Genomic DNA, 18800 nt, shown 5'->3' on the forward strand with positions numbered 1-18800 from the left:
ATACATCAAAAAAATTAGTATTGCAAGTGCCAGAAGGAATAAAATGTAAAAAAAAAAAAACCAAAACAACCAATTTTCTTTCTCCTCCTTCAGAATGCCTCTTTGAAACTCTGCACAAGTGCCAAACACTACAATGAATCTGTACCATATTTCATTCATCCTTGCATTATGAGTCACTCTAATAATCTTCACTCATCAAAGTGAATTCTATTCAGCTTTAAAGAATTTATCTGTAGGCAACTCAAAGTAAATCAAAATTTGAATTTTTCAAGTTGGCTGCAGCTTCGTGAATCCTGTACTGTAACTACTGTTAGCTTTTGCTCTGTCCTAGTTTTGGCCAAGACAGGGTTAATTTTTTCTGGTAGCCAGGAGGGGGGCATGGCTAAAGCCTGGATGTTACTTGATACCACCTCATTGCCAGGGGCAGGAGTAAGGGACTCTCACTTCCAGGGAGAAGGGTGTTCCTTCTGGCAGGAGGAATCGTGATGGGAAAAATGGTCCCTTATTGTTTAAGTGTAAATCATTTCCTTGTATCATACCCTTTGTTATTAATATTGTTACTGTTACTGTTCGTTTTCATATCTCATTGCTGTTTCCAGTTAGTCGCTCTTACCTCAACCCATGATCTTTGCCTTTTGTGCTTTCAGCTGGAGGAGGGAGAGAGAGCGGCATTGTGGTTTTACTGGGATTACTAAATTGGAGAATACCACTCCTAAACCACGACATGCTCATGAAGTGGATGGAAAACAGACCAATTTAATTTTTACTTTATGTTATTTTCTTAAATATGCCTGTCCATGATGTCTGTCCCATCTGAGGAATTACAGCATGAAAAAGGTGACTCTCTCAACGACCGCTCTACCACACGGGGGCCATGCTGTCATAAGGGCTTCACATGTTCAAGAACAGTTTCACCCAAGCAGCATTTAAGGGTCCAACCTCACAGAACATTGAATCCACCCAGAGTAATTAACAATACGCTTGAACAGCAGAACCAAATGCTATTTATTTGGTGAAAACACATATGCAAGAGCACTGCACTCCTTGCACATTAATGAATGTGTGTACAATACATGATGATGCGTGAACTCAGTTTATGAGAGTGGCCAGAGGGAACTGCCTCTGAGCTTAGAAGGGATGGGGTGGGAAAAGAACACTGAATGTACAGTGGGCCCTTCTAGAGGTCCATTATTAACTCTCCACCACATTCCTGTTTACAGGAGTGCTCTTGCTCTTTCAGCATGCCATTGCCTACCTTTGACTCTAAGGGTCTTTGTTTCCAAGTAATAAATATTTTGGACTCCAGGGAGCAGACAGGAAGATCATACATGACTCCAAAAAATCCTTTACTGTTGATAGATTATTGTAAGCACTTATTCATTATTACCTGAAATGCTACTGACTGCACACTTAATAAATAGCCTATTTGTTCTTTTCAACTGAAGCAATACTGTAAGAGGACTTTTGAAGAGAAGACCATTAAAAATATAAAGACATCACACAGCAGGTAATTTGCAGAATGTGGTTTCAGTTTTCTGTTCATTGCAGCACAATCAACAAATGCTGCATCAAAATTTCTGCTGCTCCATAAAATTTTTGTGTAGGGCAAGCTACTCATACCCCTTAAAAATGAGATTTTCAAGAAACAAGGCATTGAGGTGAACTGTAACTACACTTGTGTAGCTTTATAACAACACAGTCTAATAATTTCCATCTTCTTTGTGCAAAAACAGCAGCCTTGGCTCTCCCAGAGAATAAACGTTGCCCTGAAGCACAAGACAACAAACGAGGTGAAGAGCCCACTTTGCCACAAACCACCAGCAAGTTGTCAGCACAAAAGCCATACAACTGAGCATCCCCCCCTTCTCCCTTTTTGTTCTTAAAACAAGCCTAATCTCATTTAGAACAAGAAAATATTCACATTTAAAGTTTTTTGCCTTAAGTCAGTCTGTATAAATATTTTCAGCTACATCCTAAATCATTGTTAATTAGTCACTGCTTTTAAGACCATACTTAACAAACTATGTGCTAGATAACTCTCTCTTAATGGCTACAAGAAGGAAAACAATCACAATTTAAATTGCTTAAAAGGATTCCACACAATTAAGAAGTGGATTGGAAACATATTGTACAGGAGGAAGAGATTAACTGGGAAGGAAGAGACAGAAAGAAAAATATTCAGAACATATGACTGTAGAGTTAAATTTAAAAAAGCACCCGCCATACTCAGCAGTTAATTATAGTTAATTTGAAAGACTGACATAGAGCTAATAATTAAGTGATCCATTCCTATAATAAAAGCAACTATATCATGTCTAAGTAACCTTCTATTTCAGTATTAAAAAATCCTGAAACAATAGGATATCCCAAAGTTTCTAAAACGCTTCTGAAAAATATTATGTGCAGAGCTTGTACTCAAGCACAGTAAAACAACACCTGTAGGCATAATGAAGGGAGAACAGGTCTAATAGTGCCTGTTTCTTCATGGCATTGTATGCCAGTGTCACTGTAGCACAAGTGAGCACAAACGAACTGAACGTTAGCAACAGTGAGTTTACTTAGGTTCTGCAGTCCATCATGTCTTCACTTTATCACTTTGGTTAAAAAAAACACACAGCCGTAACAAACAGCAAACAAGTCAAGAGGCTGCATCCATTTCAGCCAGCATTACTTAACATACGCAGCTATTTTTGAACTTCACCATTGGGCAGCTCACCATCTCAAAGGTGCTGATGGTTTGTTTTCATTTACTGTGAGAGTAAATTATGCCACTTATCTACAAACACATCTCTCGTAGGTGCCTCATTTTATTTCTGGTGTTGGTCTTTGCTGTACAGCTGCATGCCTGCCCTCACAGCTGGATGCAAGCTGCTGGACAGCTACACTACTCATAGCAGAAGGAAAACAGAGGTAATGATATGCAGCGAATTGGGCTTGTTTGAATCAGACTAAATATTTGGATTAGAGTCAAATTCTTTCTATAATACATATTGCAGCATATGTGTGACAGTCAGAAGATCAGTTCATTGGAGGAGAAATATAACATAAAAGAATAAGAACTACTCCAAATGCATGGGAAAGCCAAACTAACTACCTAAGTGCTTCTCAGACAAATGCAACTGATTCCTTTCTTGCAGTCCTAATAGAATTAATTTTCTAGTAGAGGTAGTAACCACAGTCTGGCATGCCTCAAGTAGTGTGGAAGCTTTGATGATTTGATTGTCCTGATGGGATGTCCTCCTTTCCCCAGCTACACTTAACTCATGCACCTTCCTTTTCTTCACACAATGAATGTAGTAATGTAAACATCATTGCAAGATATTCTAATGTATCAGTCCCCTAATTTAAGATTTATTGCTGCTGGGACAGATGTTATCCTTGGTTATGTTATCCAGAAAAAAAATCCCACACTGACTCTGCTGTTGACAGCCATAGAACCACACAGAGTTTACACTAATCTAACAGCAACTTTTTCTATAACCTTGTGATAAATCATGTTAACAGCACCAAGACTTCATGACAAGTTTTGATCCTTCCATGCTGGCAAGCTTCTTTCCTCTGGAAAGCCAAGATTCCAAATGCAGGAGCAACATGGGGCACACTGGGTCTATCCTTGACATGAAATCTGAGTGAGGTCCAAGATGTGCAGTCTCACTTGAGACTGTTTGACCCACTCTACAGTTCGTTACTGATCCACTTACAGAGATCACATGAAAATTAGAGATTAAGTACCACCATCATTTTGAAATAGGCTTCAAATCAACTTTATATTACACTAGTGCTCCTTGTTTTACATTCTCAGACCCTCCCACAAGAAGAATGACTTCTAACCAAAAGATGACTTCCATTTATATAAATGCAAAGTAATTTAAAAAATTACACAACATGAGAAAGCAACTGATGAAACATTCCAAAAGCTGCATTGGCAACAACAAAAACAATTTTAGCACCATCTCAATTACTCTTAAGTATTCACATTATCTAGGAATGCACAGTGTTTTAATTAATGAAAGGCTGCTCTTACTTTTTTTAAACTAAGTTTCCATGCTTTGCATCGTTGTGGTTCAAGTCTGAAAATGGTAACATACTTCTTTATCGTGGAAAAGGATAATTACTTATAGTATTTTCAGATCAGCCCAATAAATTGTTTGGTCACCTCTGCTGAGAAATAAGATAGCTATCTTTAAGACAAAACTCCAAGCTGTATTTATTATTTCATATAACCACACAATAGCTGAGGTTTTAAGGCATCTTGGAGTGAATCTAATGCAGCCATCCTACTCAGAGCAGGGCCACCTAGAGCAGATTTCTGAGGGCTTTGGTTGGATCTTGAACATTTCCAGGGATGGAGACTCCACACCCTCTCTGGGCAACTTTTGCCAGAGTTTGAGCACCCTTACAGTAAAAACTTCTCCCCTCTCCCTTATGTTTAGGCAGAATTCCCTGTATTTCAGCTTGAGCCCACTGTCTTTCCTCCCATCACTGTGCACCACTGCAAAGAGCCTGACTACATCCTCCCTGCATCCTCCTTTCAGATATTTGTACACATCACTGAGGTCCCCCTGAGCCTCCTTGTCTCCAGGCTGAACGGTCCCAGCTCTCAACCCCTCTCCTAGGACAGCTATTCCAGTCCCCTACACACGTTCATGGTGCGTTCATTGGACTGGCTTCACTATGTCCACAGCTCTCACGTATGAGGGAGCCCAGCACTGGCCCAAGAGCTCCAGATGTGGCTCAGCAGTGCTGAACAGAAGTGCAGGATCCCCTCCCCAACCTGCTGGCAGCACACTGCCCAGTGCAGCCCAGGAAGCTGTTGGCTCTCCTTGCCACCAGGGCTCATTAATGGCTCACATTTACGTTGCTTCCTCAACCTCTTCTATTCTCTGAGTTAGTGTTCCATGAATGTCACTCATTCTTCAGTACTGATTATATGGATTTTATTAATTTGAGAATTACCTCATCCCAGTGAAAATTCCTCTCATTAGTCAAACATTAACAGAATCATTTAGTTCAGCAATCCAAAGAATCTTTTAAGCTTGGTGGTTTTTTTAAAAAAGAAGAAAAAAGCTATGGAAAAGGGCAGGTGGGTTGACAACAAAAGAATCTTCCAAAATAAGCTATATAAAGACATTTAAAATGCATCTGATCTAAATGATGGGTTAGACAAACAGACAGAAGGAAAAAACAGGAAATGAATGGAAAAATTTTCACTGTGCACCACAATTTTTTGGTTGACCACAGATCATAATTTATTCAGTCAGGTATGGATATTTCCACAATTATTCACAGTCTTGGACTCATTCTCCATCACTCTTCCCAACATGTTTTTGCAAAGGGATAAAATGTAATGAACACAAATCCATGTGTTCTGTTAAATTATTAAAAATGAGACTTACAAGTTCGAGCAGTCATTGGCTATTTCCTTTAAAAACCAAATTTTTGTTTACAATTTCCCTGCATTATGCCTATATCACTTCCAAACCTTTACTGACTGATTAGTAACTGAGAAGAGTGCCAAAAAAAGAGGGAAAACTATTCTGAGTCCCATTTCATGTAGCTGGGAAGTGATTTTATGACTACACAGCAAGGGCAAACAACATGTGGCAAGAAAGCCAATTATGGCCCATGGGGTTAAAAAATGAAGCCATCGAACATCTCTCTCTCCCTCTAATTATGTAACTGATTAAAAGCTGTGTACCTGTATGTATTTGCTTGTTAACACAAGCAAGCAAATTTTGTCCAGGTATCTGTGAAGCCAGCAGCATAGGCAAGTATGTTTGTGTAGCTTTCTTGCCGCTTAAAAAGCCACAACTAGTAATTGTAAAGAGAATTCAGAATTTTGAGATAGAGTTTCTATATATATATATCGTTATATATACAAATACATGCATATCAAAAATTCAAGGGGCATACTACTTTGACCCTCTATATCTCTTTTTCACACAATTTCTAGCTTTCTTGCATAAACTTACTGTCTTTGTACTTCCAAACATCACAGGAGCTGGGCTGGAATTGGTCAATAGCAATTGAACATTACTAATGGATGGACTTACAGATGTTCATAGCAGTCACAAAATCCTGGTGGGAAACCAGTCTCAGAGGAATATTGTATTAATATCTCACATAGCATTTGAGAAATGTTCAAGCTGTAGGAGTCAAAAGAAATTGGGCACTCAAAAGCGAGTCAAAAAACCTCAAAACAACTAATTGCCTCATCTGTTGTGCCACATATCAGCTTCACAGAACCTCTGACAAAAACCTGGGTGTCTCATCTCCTGCAGCAAACACACATGGCTCAGCCAGATGTGCAGTTTGCAGCTTTGGTTCAAGTGGACAAGAGGGTGTCAGCCCAAAAATATTCAGCTGGGAGGAAGAAAGGTGGCATCTTTTGACAGAAAAAAATTGGAGGGATAAAACTAAAATCTTTCAAGAGTATGAAATATCTTGCCTTTTTACTCTTTGTTCTAAGAATGAACACTTTGCTTTGCAGTCATGAGTGTTTCAAAAGCATTAAGACAGTTAACCAAGCCTGACACTCAGCTGGTATTTTACCTACTGCAAAACACAAGAATAGAGAATGAAAACGGCAGCACCTTCTTTTTAACTTCAAGCCTTAACTTCAAGGCTTTTTAACTTCTGGGTGACCATGATAAATTTTTAGTTTATTTTCTGACTATGAACTATTTTTCTTGAGGAAAAATGCTTTCATCATTAAACTAAAAATAAAACAGCTCAAAGATTAGCTACAAATAAGCAAAATTCTGAATGAAAATATACTGGTAATGACATACAGTTTAACTATTTTGTCTGGAAAAAATATTTTGAAAAAATGCAGTATGTAAGGAGTCATGTGTTTTTAAAATAAGATAGCATTTCTTAAATTTACAACTACATTTTTCTGCAACCAGAAGCTGAGACAAGAAAAGCAATTTCAGTCACAATATCTTGTGATAGAAAGGTGTTTGGGGTTATTATGTCCCCTTCCAATGAGAGAAAGATATGGAGCCCAAAGGAAAAATGCCAGATACTTAACACAGCTGGAACCAGCAGGTTTCGAATCTCCAGAAAATGTTACTGATTAGATAACATGTGCCTAACTGAACTGACATTAGACAAAAGCACTTCTATCTCCTCTAAAATAAACAAAGAGATGAGAGAAGAACAGAGAGGAGGTAGCTCCTGGATTATCACCAGAAAAAGAAGGGAAAGATTTAGTCACCCATGATGGAAGAGAAGCAAACTGCCCAGAAGAAGAGGCTCTAAGATTCTTCAGAGGCAGCTGAAGAATTTGGAGTGAATGGATTTACTAAGGGAAAAGAGTAACACCAATCAACTTAGCCAGAATTAACATGGGAGAAGAGAGATTTAAAGCATTTAATTCCCAACCAAGAGAAAGGAAGCATGCATAAAGAATGGGTAAATACTTTAAAGCCCAAGGTGTGCTCAGCTGTGGAAAAGAGTGAGGCTCCTGTGTCTATAGTAAAAAGTGATGTGAGGATACATGATGAAGAATCCTCAAGAAGAAGAGGAAACATTTTAAAAGCTATCTGGAGAAAAAAACCAAAAATCTTTGAAGAGTTAGCAGGAGGCAAATATTAAAAAATAGGATTAATGTATGTGTGAAAAAACTCAGCAACCAGAGGCAAGTCCCATCTACTAACCTATGTGGAGAAGAAAAAAGAAAGGAATATTGCTCCAACAGAGAAATGAAGCTAACTGCTAAAACTTAGAAATGAAACATTTGTCAAGGGGATACAGATAAGGACAAGAGATAAATTTTGCAAGACTCTTCTTGGAAAAAGTTAAAATATTATAAGCTATATTTACCTTTCATTTATCAAAGAGAGCGAATTCAGTGGATTTTATTTCAGTCTTCACAACCTTCAGAGTAGTTACATGAAAATTCATGTAGTTGTAAACCAAGCAGATTCCATGTCAACCTCACTGGTCCCTTAATTTTTGATGCTGGTATTTTATCATCATAAAGCCATTCAGATTCAACAGGTTGGCTTCCAAGCTATGACATCACCAAAAGAATTAAATATTATTTATTATTATTAGCCTAGATTTGGCAAAAGTCAACAAGACTACACTACAAGTTGCATATATTAGAAATTCTATCTTTGAATTGCTACCACACGTGCCTCAAATTATGTTCAGGGAGGCACCAGTTCCAGCATTCAGAGTCCCTGTACACATTACACTGCAGTGTAATTTACAGCAGACCTTGCACATTAAGCTTTCATGGTGGTAGCTGTGTATTACATTACTTTTTAAAGAGAGATTTGGATGACACTGATTTGTCCCACATACACAGACCTTACACCTACCTGCCTGTGTTAGTGTCTCTGGTCTGCTGATTCAGGTCATGTCTTCTGTTTCTCCCCTTGACTTTTCTTGGCAGAAGGTGCCATTCATTTGCTTTTATCAGACTTTCACCTTATATTTTGGCATGTCACCGTATTTATCAGTATTCAGCTCCTAAGTAATACTTCACGCTATAATTACATCGTTTTGCTTCTCCACCACTGTGCACCAACACATTGTGTTTTAATCAAGGCTTGAAAACAACCTATCCACCAACTCAGCTAGCCAAATGCCAAAGTGTCTCCAGATTTTCAGCTTTCTTTTCGCTGCAAAATGATCTTCTGAACACAAATGGGCAGTAAACATCATAGCTGGTTTCTCATGTTTGCAAGCAAGTAAACAGTTTTTTTGATACCTCTTCAGCTGCAGAGATGTGTGCCAAGCTGCAGCAGCTCATGGCTGTTCATATGAACCATGCATCAAGAGCATCAAGAAATAGCTGCCTGCAAGGATGGAGCAGCAATGAAAACTGCTGAACTCAAAGCAGAAGGATGTCTTCCTCCTCTTTGCTACAGAACATTAGGATTTAGGCTCTTCTCAGGAAAATTTGTCATATCCTACCAGAATGCTGATGTCAAGGATAATCCCACCCTGACACTCATTGCACTCACTGTAGTCCTGTGGCAGTACAGCCAGAAAAATCCTAGTACTTGCTGGTAGGAAGGGAGAAATTCAGCACACGTAACTTGAGAAGGACTCAGAAAATCAGTCTGTTGGAGGGACAGAGGTAAAAGCTGTTGAGGCTAAAGGCTTTGAAGTTACTTAGTGATCTACAAAAGGAAGTGGACCACATCACACCGAGACCAAACAAGGCATATGCCTTTCTTCTGGAGGCAGAATAGTAAGGGACACAACACATGGCATGAAGGCAGCATCTGACAAAACACACTTCTCTCTTTTTCTCCCTCACACCTTTCTTTCCTCTCTCATTTTTGGTCTACATGTCGATTTAACACAGAGGCATCCAGGCATCCCTTTTTTTCATGTTCAAATCCAAGTCCTCATCAGTCACTGCTTCCGAACACAATAGGAAGAATGCCAGACCAACTATTTTTCGCTCTGGCGCTTAGGCACAGGCTACATTTTTCAAGCCCTGGCTTCAGCCTCACTCTCTGGTCCAGTTCCTTGAGACGACACGACAGCTCACTCACACCTCATTCTGCAATGTGCAGAGAGAACTATTTGTTCTCTTGCTGCAGGGGCGTAAAAGCCAAACTGTCTTGGGACTCCAGGGCAGCCCAAGGCTCTCCCTGCAGCTACAGCCTTCAGCAACAGCTGGCGTTGGTACAGCACGATAAAGGCATCGAAGATGCCTAAGACAATTAGACAAATTGATGGTCTTGCTACTGAACTTTGGTGCTTTAATAATATTTACTGCTTGAGAAGAGATTAATCCTTCCAAGAAGGGTAAAGGCACTACAGTTATCACACATGGTTTGGTGCAGAGACAAAAGACTGCTCTGCACATGTTACTGCCCACCACAGTGAGGAGACGCTGAGCAAAACACAACTAAGAGGATGTCAGCTAAAAACCAGCCCAAGTATACAAGGGTTTATTCCAAAGGCATCTTGGGAACGGAGGAGTGGAAAGGCAACAGCTCCACTGATTTCACTGTGTCCCTGTGGAAGGCCTTGGGAGTACCTTGAGCCTGATAATCTGCATGCCCAAGGGCACCCGCACAGCCTCCTGGCATTGCAACCCAATTCCCCTCAGTGAGTCTGAAAGCAGCATTTGTCCTTGTATATTGTACAAGAAAGCTGAGTACTCCTTACAGATTCCCTGTTCCCACCCCACAGCAGAGAGGGGTTTTCTTTGACCACTATTCGACAGTCCACTGGTACAAGATCTAGTCCCCAAAAGTCATTCAATAAGTAGTTTTCCTTCAATCTGTGCTAATAAAACTATGCAACACTATAAACATTTTCCACAGTGGACTCCAAGATGTTTGGTGCTCTAGCTGGAAACACTGCTCCTCTTGTTTTTACATTACAGCAGATTCCTTTAGACACACTTCCTCTCAAGCCACCAAATATTTTTGTCTTCTATTTTCTGCAAGGAGAGCCCTAGAAACCTTCTGAAATCTAAGCAAGAGACTTATGACCAGCTATTGGGTGAGTATTATCATTACAGATCTAAGCATATTACAAAATCAGACTCATCAGAAAAGCAGAGCAATGGCCAGGGAAAAATTTTCCCTTCTGTAACCGTTCCAACACACAGGCTGACCACACCAGGAAGATCAGCACCAACAGGAGCTACAGGACCCACATCTCTCAAGTGAGGAGAAAGAAACAGACTCCATAGAGGGCAAAATTTCCTTTCCACCAAAAATTAAAGCTAAAGCTAAGGAAAGGAATAAACCAACTACTCTGATAAGCTTTGTCAGACAGTGACGAGGAAGTCATCTTTTTAATTGAACATATTCTCCCTTTCTACCCCATGTCTAAGAAGTGCAGGGCAGGTAAAGCAGGAGTAAAAGTAGGACATACAAAATCCAGCAAAGCACCGTGCCCATGCTGCTGCAGGGTTTTCTGTTAAAGGGCTGACAGAAATGCTCATGTTTTGATTGAGCAAAGTTTATAGGGAGAGGCAATATCTTTTATTAGACCAACTGATACAGTTGGAAAAAACAGACAAGCTTCTGGGCACAGGAAAGCCTTTCCTGCACTGTCCTGAAGGAGGATTTGTTTGTCTGAAGTATCTGTTTTTTCCAACTATATTGGTTCATCTAATAAAAGATATTACCTCTCTGTGCAAACTCTGCCGCCCTCACCAGTCTTTGAATATCATGGCTGAAACAGCAATACTATTACAATTACTTTAGTACTGATGGTTTGCAGTACAGACTTCTGCATTTGGTCTTAATGTCTTAACAGGCATCAACTGATATCACAGAGAAAAGGCTGCCATTTTTAAAAGCAATAGCTCATTACAGATTATACTCATTGCCAACGTGGGCCAGTGTCAAGCTGATGGTGATGAAGGCTGAAAAAAATCCCCACCCCAAAAATTGTTCCAAGTCCTGTTATTACCAATCATCTCTGGAAATGACACTTTCACGTGTGACGTACACCCTAAAGGGTTTAATCATGAGGATACACATTAACATAGCAGAAAGAAAAACACAGAAACCAGTAAAGCCTTTCAAGCACTGCGGGCCTCAAGGAAGGTCTTTGTGTCTTACGCACTTTGATGTTCTGAGTACTTCTGGTGGAACAGGTGAAGCAGCTGACTGACCTGCTGCATGGGCAGGCACTTCTGCTGGGAGATGCAAAAATACCTGAAAGATCACATTCAGCTTATTAAGACATACTTTTCTTTCCATAGTCCACCACTGAGTTTAGCACAAATCTAACTGAAAAGCATTTGTATGGCAAATGAGAAAAATCAGTTCTTGCCCTCAATTTAAAATACACTGTTATTTATTATATAACAGGCCATATTTAAATACCCCTCACTGCTCTCTATGCTCTCTCACAGGTGAGCATATTCACTGAAAGAAGGGTGTCAATAAGAAAGCCACAGTTAAGTAATTTTTCAGTTAATTACATTTTTTGGACATATGCTATTACTAAGATATATTCCGAGTTTCATTTCAGACATCTATGAAGCAAAATGTAAAACATTTTCCATGACATGTCTGAAGAATGGCAGAAATTTATTTTACAGATTTGTTTGCATTCAAATTACAAATGAATGATCCATATTACTATTTGACTCAGTGGTGTAACTATAGATTAACCACATTAATTTCAGAGGAATTTCTCCCCAGTTTTGCTTTGCCACACAAATCAGAATGGATGTGGTAATTATTATAAAATTCCTTGAGATTTTATACATTGTGGTTCATACATATCAATGACTGCAAAATTATTTTTCACCACGAAGTGTTTCATTTCTACAGGATGGTTGATGTTTTGCATTTTTAAAATAAAAATAACAGCTACAAAATAGATTTATATTTTAAGCAGAATTTTTATAAGCTGATCTGACAAATATTTATCTCTGACATATATTTAAAACCTATTAATATATATTTATGCAAATATCAATTATTCTCTTGAACCTTCTTTTGGGGGCAGGAAGTGGAAAAACGATTTTCTAAAGAAGTTTATTTACAGAAATGAACTAATAAAACAATCCACAGCCTGACTGTACACCTGAAATAAGCCAGACTGACCAGAAATGCAATACCAGAGGACCGTAATTTTGAAAATGATATAGGGGTTGAGAGAAGGGGAAGGAAGAAATTAATTTCTGCATGCTTTAAAAAAGAAAAACAGTAAGATATAATCTATACCAGTAAGTCCCTACAGCTTTCCCCATACTGGGGAATTTTAGGGTAATGAGAAAGATTTTTACCTCAAAGCAGAAGCGGTATGACAAGAACTACAGTCTCAAAACACTTTATACCTAACATGCTGTTTCTTCACTTTGCTTTATAATTACCTGCAAAAAGTAACTGAAAATGAGACACACATTTTGCTCCACTGAATATCAGACTTTTACACTCATTTCAATGCAAAGGAGATGCAAGGAGATGACCAAAAAAATGAGCTTCAGAAACTGTCTAACAGTTGGAATAAGACTGCATTTTTGTTAACCATGCCACCCTGGTGTGAGCTGACCTTCAAAAGAGCTTGTGTGGTTTGAAGCTGTCTTCCCATCCAGGATGTGGTACAGCCCAGAAGCCACAGATATCAACCATTAGTTGCTCAGTACCACGGTGCATGAAACATTCAAAGGAATAACCTTAGATTTTTTTCTGTAGGCAACACACATTATATACTCAGTGTTGGTTTAGACCTTCCATGGTTATGAAACAGAAGGTAATTCTCGTGTTCTATCACACCTGGGCTAATAATTTTTTAATATTATTCTTGTAATATTGTAATATTAGAATTAATATTATTTATGTATTATGTGCTTTCAAGACTGCTTGAGGACATGAATGGAGAACAGGTCAAGCAGCCCCTCATGAAGTCCTTAACAGATGAAGAAGGGCTTGTAACTGATAATTGCCAAAAGGTATTAGTTATTTTGTTCATGAAGTTATTTCTCTACATGCTCTGCAGAGCAGGCACCATTTGATGAACACCACAGACAGGAGCAATGTAGCCCATCCTCATCTAACTTCTCATTGCAAGGTTAGTATTGATTTTCTTTGAGCACTTTTCAGTCAGCTCACAGCCACACACCTGGTGCACAGACCACCTCCCTGCTTCACAAAGAAGAAAGGTTCTTAGTTGCTGCTTTTTTTTCCCCCCCACACAGGAGAAAATACACAGGTGACTTATTTTCAAATGGAGGAAGAAGGCACTCCAACAGACACAGGACTGAGATAACAGCATTAATGGATGATGAGCTGTCTCATGGCCATGTTACACTCTAAGACTTGTCTGGCCTCTAAGTCAGCCACACAGTGTTGTGTGTTTCTATTCAGAGCCATGTAAAGGATAGGTTTTCTTTATACCTGCTGTTTTTGTTGTGTCAAATGCAGCTATTGAGGCATGAAACATAGCAGACATCATGGTTGGTTTGCACAAGTTGTCTAAAAGATACTAAAACTCCAACTGAGGTATTCCAGATGGCACACAATATAATGATCTAAAGGTCCACACCCCTCTTTGACACCTTTCAGCTATTTACAGTATTTACAGATGGAGCAAGATAGAAAATTACGTGTACCAACAAGATGGATGAATTCCTAGCTCTATTTAATATTCCAGGCTCCATGTTAAGTGGCCTCTAAGCTATCCCTGAATGCCAAGATGCACGGAGAAACAAGGAATAAGTCTGCTTGACCTGAACTGGAAAGAACTTTAAAACCTCTATGTACAGTCTGCATAAGAATATTAGGGGAAAAAAATACAATAAAATTCTTCATGCAAATTGCCATCTGGGCCAGGAAGCTGAGCACAATACTGTTTTCATCATCTTTAATGATGCACAGTTTAGTTCATGGGAAGGGGGGAAGGAAATGGGACCAACCTTTGACCAGTATGACAGCAGCATAAGTAATCCCTTATTGCATTATGAAATGATTCATACATGGGGACCTGTTACATTACTGGCCTGTTAACAGTATCACAGCTCCTTACTTTGACTTTTTTTCATTTTGTTTTACATCAGACAAGCCTATTGCTGTCATTTGTAAAGAACAGAATAGCTGCTACAGTTTTAATATCAAACACAGGAAAAAAATACACAGCAGCTGTTCATATTTTCTAGGAAGTCTGTTACAGTAATGATGTCATGGAAAAAGGCTGGAATCTATTAAAATGGATCAGACAGGCAGGCCATTCAAAGCCTTCAAACAATACACATATACAAGCTGCACTATATACCTTACATTAAAATAAAAACAGGCAAATAGTGGAGGTCTTTAAAAATATTGAGATCAGGCAATTAAGGTAATTTCATAGATTTACTTCAATAAATTCAGTTTACTACTGAAACCACCCAATAAAGCAAAATACAAAAGCTACAATCAGCTCACTGTCAATTAAGTTCACTTTCACCTATAAAAGCATTTAAACCTATTTTTAAATCACTGGCTCAAGCTACATAGGAACAAAGAAGCTCTCCCAGCAAAAGAGCAGCAGTGGATAGTTTGAAAACTAGTGATCCAATTTACCTTGTGTTTTTCCAGACTCCACTAAGTCAACTATAATATGACACCAAATTTTGAATATTCTGGGTTACTCTGATGATGGAAAGGGAATATATTACAGACAAAGCATTATAAATCTGAGATCAAGTTAAAAAGACATTCTTAAATTTTTTCCATTTCAAACCATCAAAAAGATTTTGTACTTGCTAATTATAAAACACCAGGTACAAAAAACCAAAATCAATGAAAATACATCAAGACTCAAAAAATTAATGAAACTACAAATTGGTTTAAAGTGGCAATTCCATCAAGTCATCTGAAGAAATCTGTTTGATGACAGCCCTAGTCAGTTTTGCATAAGTAAGCTATACTGCTCTCAGGATACTCCACATTCAGCTACATTCAACATTATTACTACAGCTATCTCTAAAAAAAAAAAACAAAACCAAAACAAAAAATTAAAACTTACTATCAGAACTCCAGTCCAAAATTCAAACTTCTAAGCAGAATTAAAACCCCCAGAAAACAATGACCCAAACTTCACAGACACTTGATGCTGAGGCCATTAAACACCTCCTGCTGCAAATGGGTATGTATGAACAAATTTGGGTTCACGTAAGTTGAGCTGCCAGACCTTATCCCCACTATCCTGCTCACATTTCCAGTCCCAGTAAAAGGGGGAGGTGATGCATGCACTAAAAGCAGTAGGTTTGGCACGCAAGTGGCTCTGTGCCCTTCACTAAAGGCTCTAAGGATTTGAGCTAGGGTACGATAAAATGAGTCTGAATGCCTTATCTTAGGCACCCCACAGTGTTCATAAATTTTTACTTTAAGCTGTTATTGGATATAATAAAATAGCATTAACATTTCAGATGAAGATTCAGAGCAGCTTATAAACTATTCAGTGATTAATGTTCTTGTCTCATGTTTTCAATTTTCATTACTAGTGGAGGTCATATGTTATGATGTCAGTTTGAATCTACATTTCCATTTTGAGCTAATTTAATTTAAATTATGATCCTAAGGCATATGGTAAAAACGGCTTAAAAGTTCTATACTGACTAAATTTACTCACTCTGCTAACAGGATAGATTTCACATTCTGGTGCCACTTATTCATCAAACAAACACAATTTGGGTGGATGGTCCTAGACAGTAAAGATGCCACAGGTTGTATGTGCAGGAGCAGAACTCATCTATACCAAGATTTAACAGCACCATTGCCAACCTTGAGTGCAGGGGTTTGCAAGACTCGGACAATAATAGGAAATTAATCAAATCCCCAGAGCATGACGTAAATTGAATCTGCCAAAAGGATTCAGAAGGAGGAAGAACAGAAGTCTTAAAAGAGATCCGAGCTGGAGGAAGGCTCGGGGCATATTTTCTTTAGGAGCTAGTGGGATGGAGATGTTTCATGGGGCCTCTCACTAGTAAGACACTCACCCCTTTATTCTGCCATGCTCATCAGACTGGACAATTCCTCACCAAGTTGAAAGAGAAGTTTTATGAAACAGCTGAGATCAGAGGACAGTAGATTGCCAGTGGAGGCACTGCTCTGCTCTCCTCTGCCCATCCCACCCTCCTTGTATTTCCCTTGGACTATCACTGCCCTTCTCATGACCCTGTCTGTGACACCAGCTTACAAAGCTAAACCACTTGAGAGTTACCTTGGTCTTCTTTCTCTCTGGTCCCTGCTTCCCAAAAGAAATAGGTTTCAGGTGGCTTTGTGCTCCCTAAGACAACTCACTACAAGCCTAAGTAAGAGACAGCTCAATAATCTGAGTGGTTTCAAGCCCAGGATATGGAGCAACAATTTTCTGCATATTGCCATATCCTTTTCTCAGGTGCATTGGTTCCATGGGAAACATTAACAAAAAATTATTTCAGATTAAGTTATTAGGTTTGATGTTACGGCTTATTGTTATTTCTTACCATAGAAGAAATATGCATGGAGTAACAACAACTAATTTAAAGTCCTTCTCAAAGCAAAACCAAGCTTAAATGGGTTTTTCAGGTATGCAATGCATGAAGCACCAGAATTATTATTGCTTTTTTTCTATCATTTATTACCGATTTTTTTCCAGTAATAAATGGTAGTGCAGGTACACAAATTGGATATTTCTATACAGCCTTTGAATTACAACAATTTCTTATATTGGTAAAGCGGTGGCAGAAACAACCACAACAACTCACTGGAGCTACTTCAACCATCACATGAAGAAGGGCATTCACAATTTACATAGTCCCTAAAACTTCAAAGCTCAATTTGAATTGGTCAAGTGTTAAAAAATTACTGCTAAAAGAGTGGACAATCTTCCGTAGCATTTTACAGCCAGATGCCTCTAGTGCAGCACATGCCAGCTCAAATGTTTTGTATTACACAAATACAATTCCAAAAACAAGGAATAGTACAGGAATTACATGCAGAAAGCATGGACCCACTCATGGGGTTTTTCTGTGTTTAATTTACTAAGGCAATTTTTTTCCCCCAAAATGATTGAACTGACTAGGAACATCATGTAAGATGTCCAAGGTACCCCCTTCCTCCAGGGAGGCATTTAAGCACAGAGTAATCCAAAACCCTTCAAAAGGTCTTTAGTGTGAAGCAATAAAGCCATTTACATCTATGCAGATATACAACCAAAAGTGATGTATACATCCACACAATTACATTGGTTCTGTTATTATCTTTGTACTCATTTCAGATTCAGGCAGATAAATAACTAACTTGGATACTGTAGAAGCAGGAACAGCATTTGCTATCATGTAGTTAAATATGGTAAATAGATGACTAATCCTACAATGTTTCAACAAAACAACATTAAAAAGAAGTTCTTTGTTAAAGGAAGTATTTCTAAACTCATCTTAAAACATTCTTGAACAGATAATAATAAAAAGATTCATTTTCTACAAGAATGGGAGGACAACGCTTTGGGACAGAACGCAGAAAATTAATAGCATTTTAACGGTCCTAAGAATACTTATATACCATGTTCCTATATAAATTAAGATTAATATAGAAAAGATTATGCTTAATTAATTTGTTTAGTTTATAATGTTTGGAAGACAACACAGCTTTTTATTTTTTTAATACCTCCATGCTACTTACTGGCATTTTAATGTTAGCACATCCATTTTTATAAGAAAAGGCTACAACTTTATTTTAAACTTAACAGGCATTCATTCTTTTTCCTTTCAAAATCTAGGTATAAGTAACAAAGCACCAGAGTCTTATAAATTTTCTAACACCAAATGCAAATTAAGTCGTGAAATTGCTTTAGGAAAAGTTCCAAGAATGTAAACCCAAAGGAACTTCAACCCAATTTCTCAACTTCAGGCTCTTTATGACACTGAGGCAAGGTAAGAGAATATGGTTCAGTCAGGAAGCGCTATCTGTGTATGGAAAAATGTTTAATTCTCCAGTTTCAACAACTTCCGGTATTGTGTTTATAAGCTCTAAGATGAAATAGATGTATACAAAAGGAAGAAATTGAAAGGATGGCAAGGGCTCTGTAGGTTAAACAGCTCACAAAGTTTTCATCAGTGGTCTGGAAAAGTGGATTGACCATTTGTAACTTAAAGGACATCCTCATATATTTTTTAAGCATCTATCAAATATTCCTCTCTCCTTTACTTGGGATCAAGTGAACTGCTTACCTGCATTGTATCAGTTTGCATTAGAAGCAAAAAAATGCACAATTCCCCTCCCCCCCCGCCCCCCCCCCCCCCAATGTGATAAGGTATCACTGCTCACATTTTGGTTTTATATTAGCTCTGACTATAAGGCTTTACAACACCATCCCCACCAAAGTGAATTTCC

At 38.5% G+C, this 18800-nt stretch overlaps 1 protein-coding gene across 2 annotated transcripts in view; it reads right to left on the reverse strand.

Annotated features, from left to right (window-relative positions):
• Nucleotides 1-18800, reverse strand: part of BMPR1B (bone morphogenetic protein receptor type 1B) — a 234450-nt gene that overhangs the window by 124717 nt on the left and 90933 nt on the right. The window lies entirely within an intron of this gene.

This window comes from Corvus hawaiiensis, chromosome 5 (assembly GCF_020740725.1).
Source record: "Corvus hawaiiensis isolate bCorHaw1 chromosome 5, bCorHaw1.pri.cur, whole genome shotgun sequence".
Lineage (NCBI taxonomy): Eukaryota > Metazoa > Chordata > Aves > Passeriformes > Corvidae > Corvus > Corvus hawaiiensis.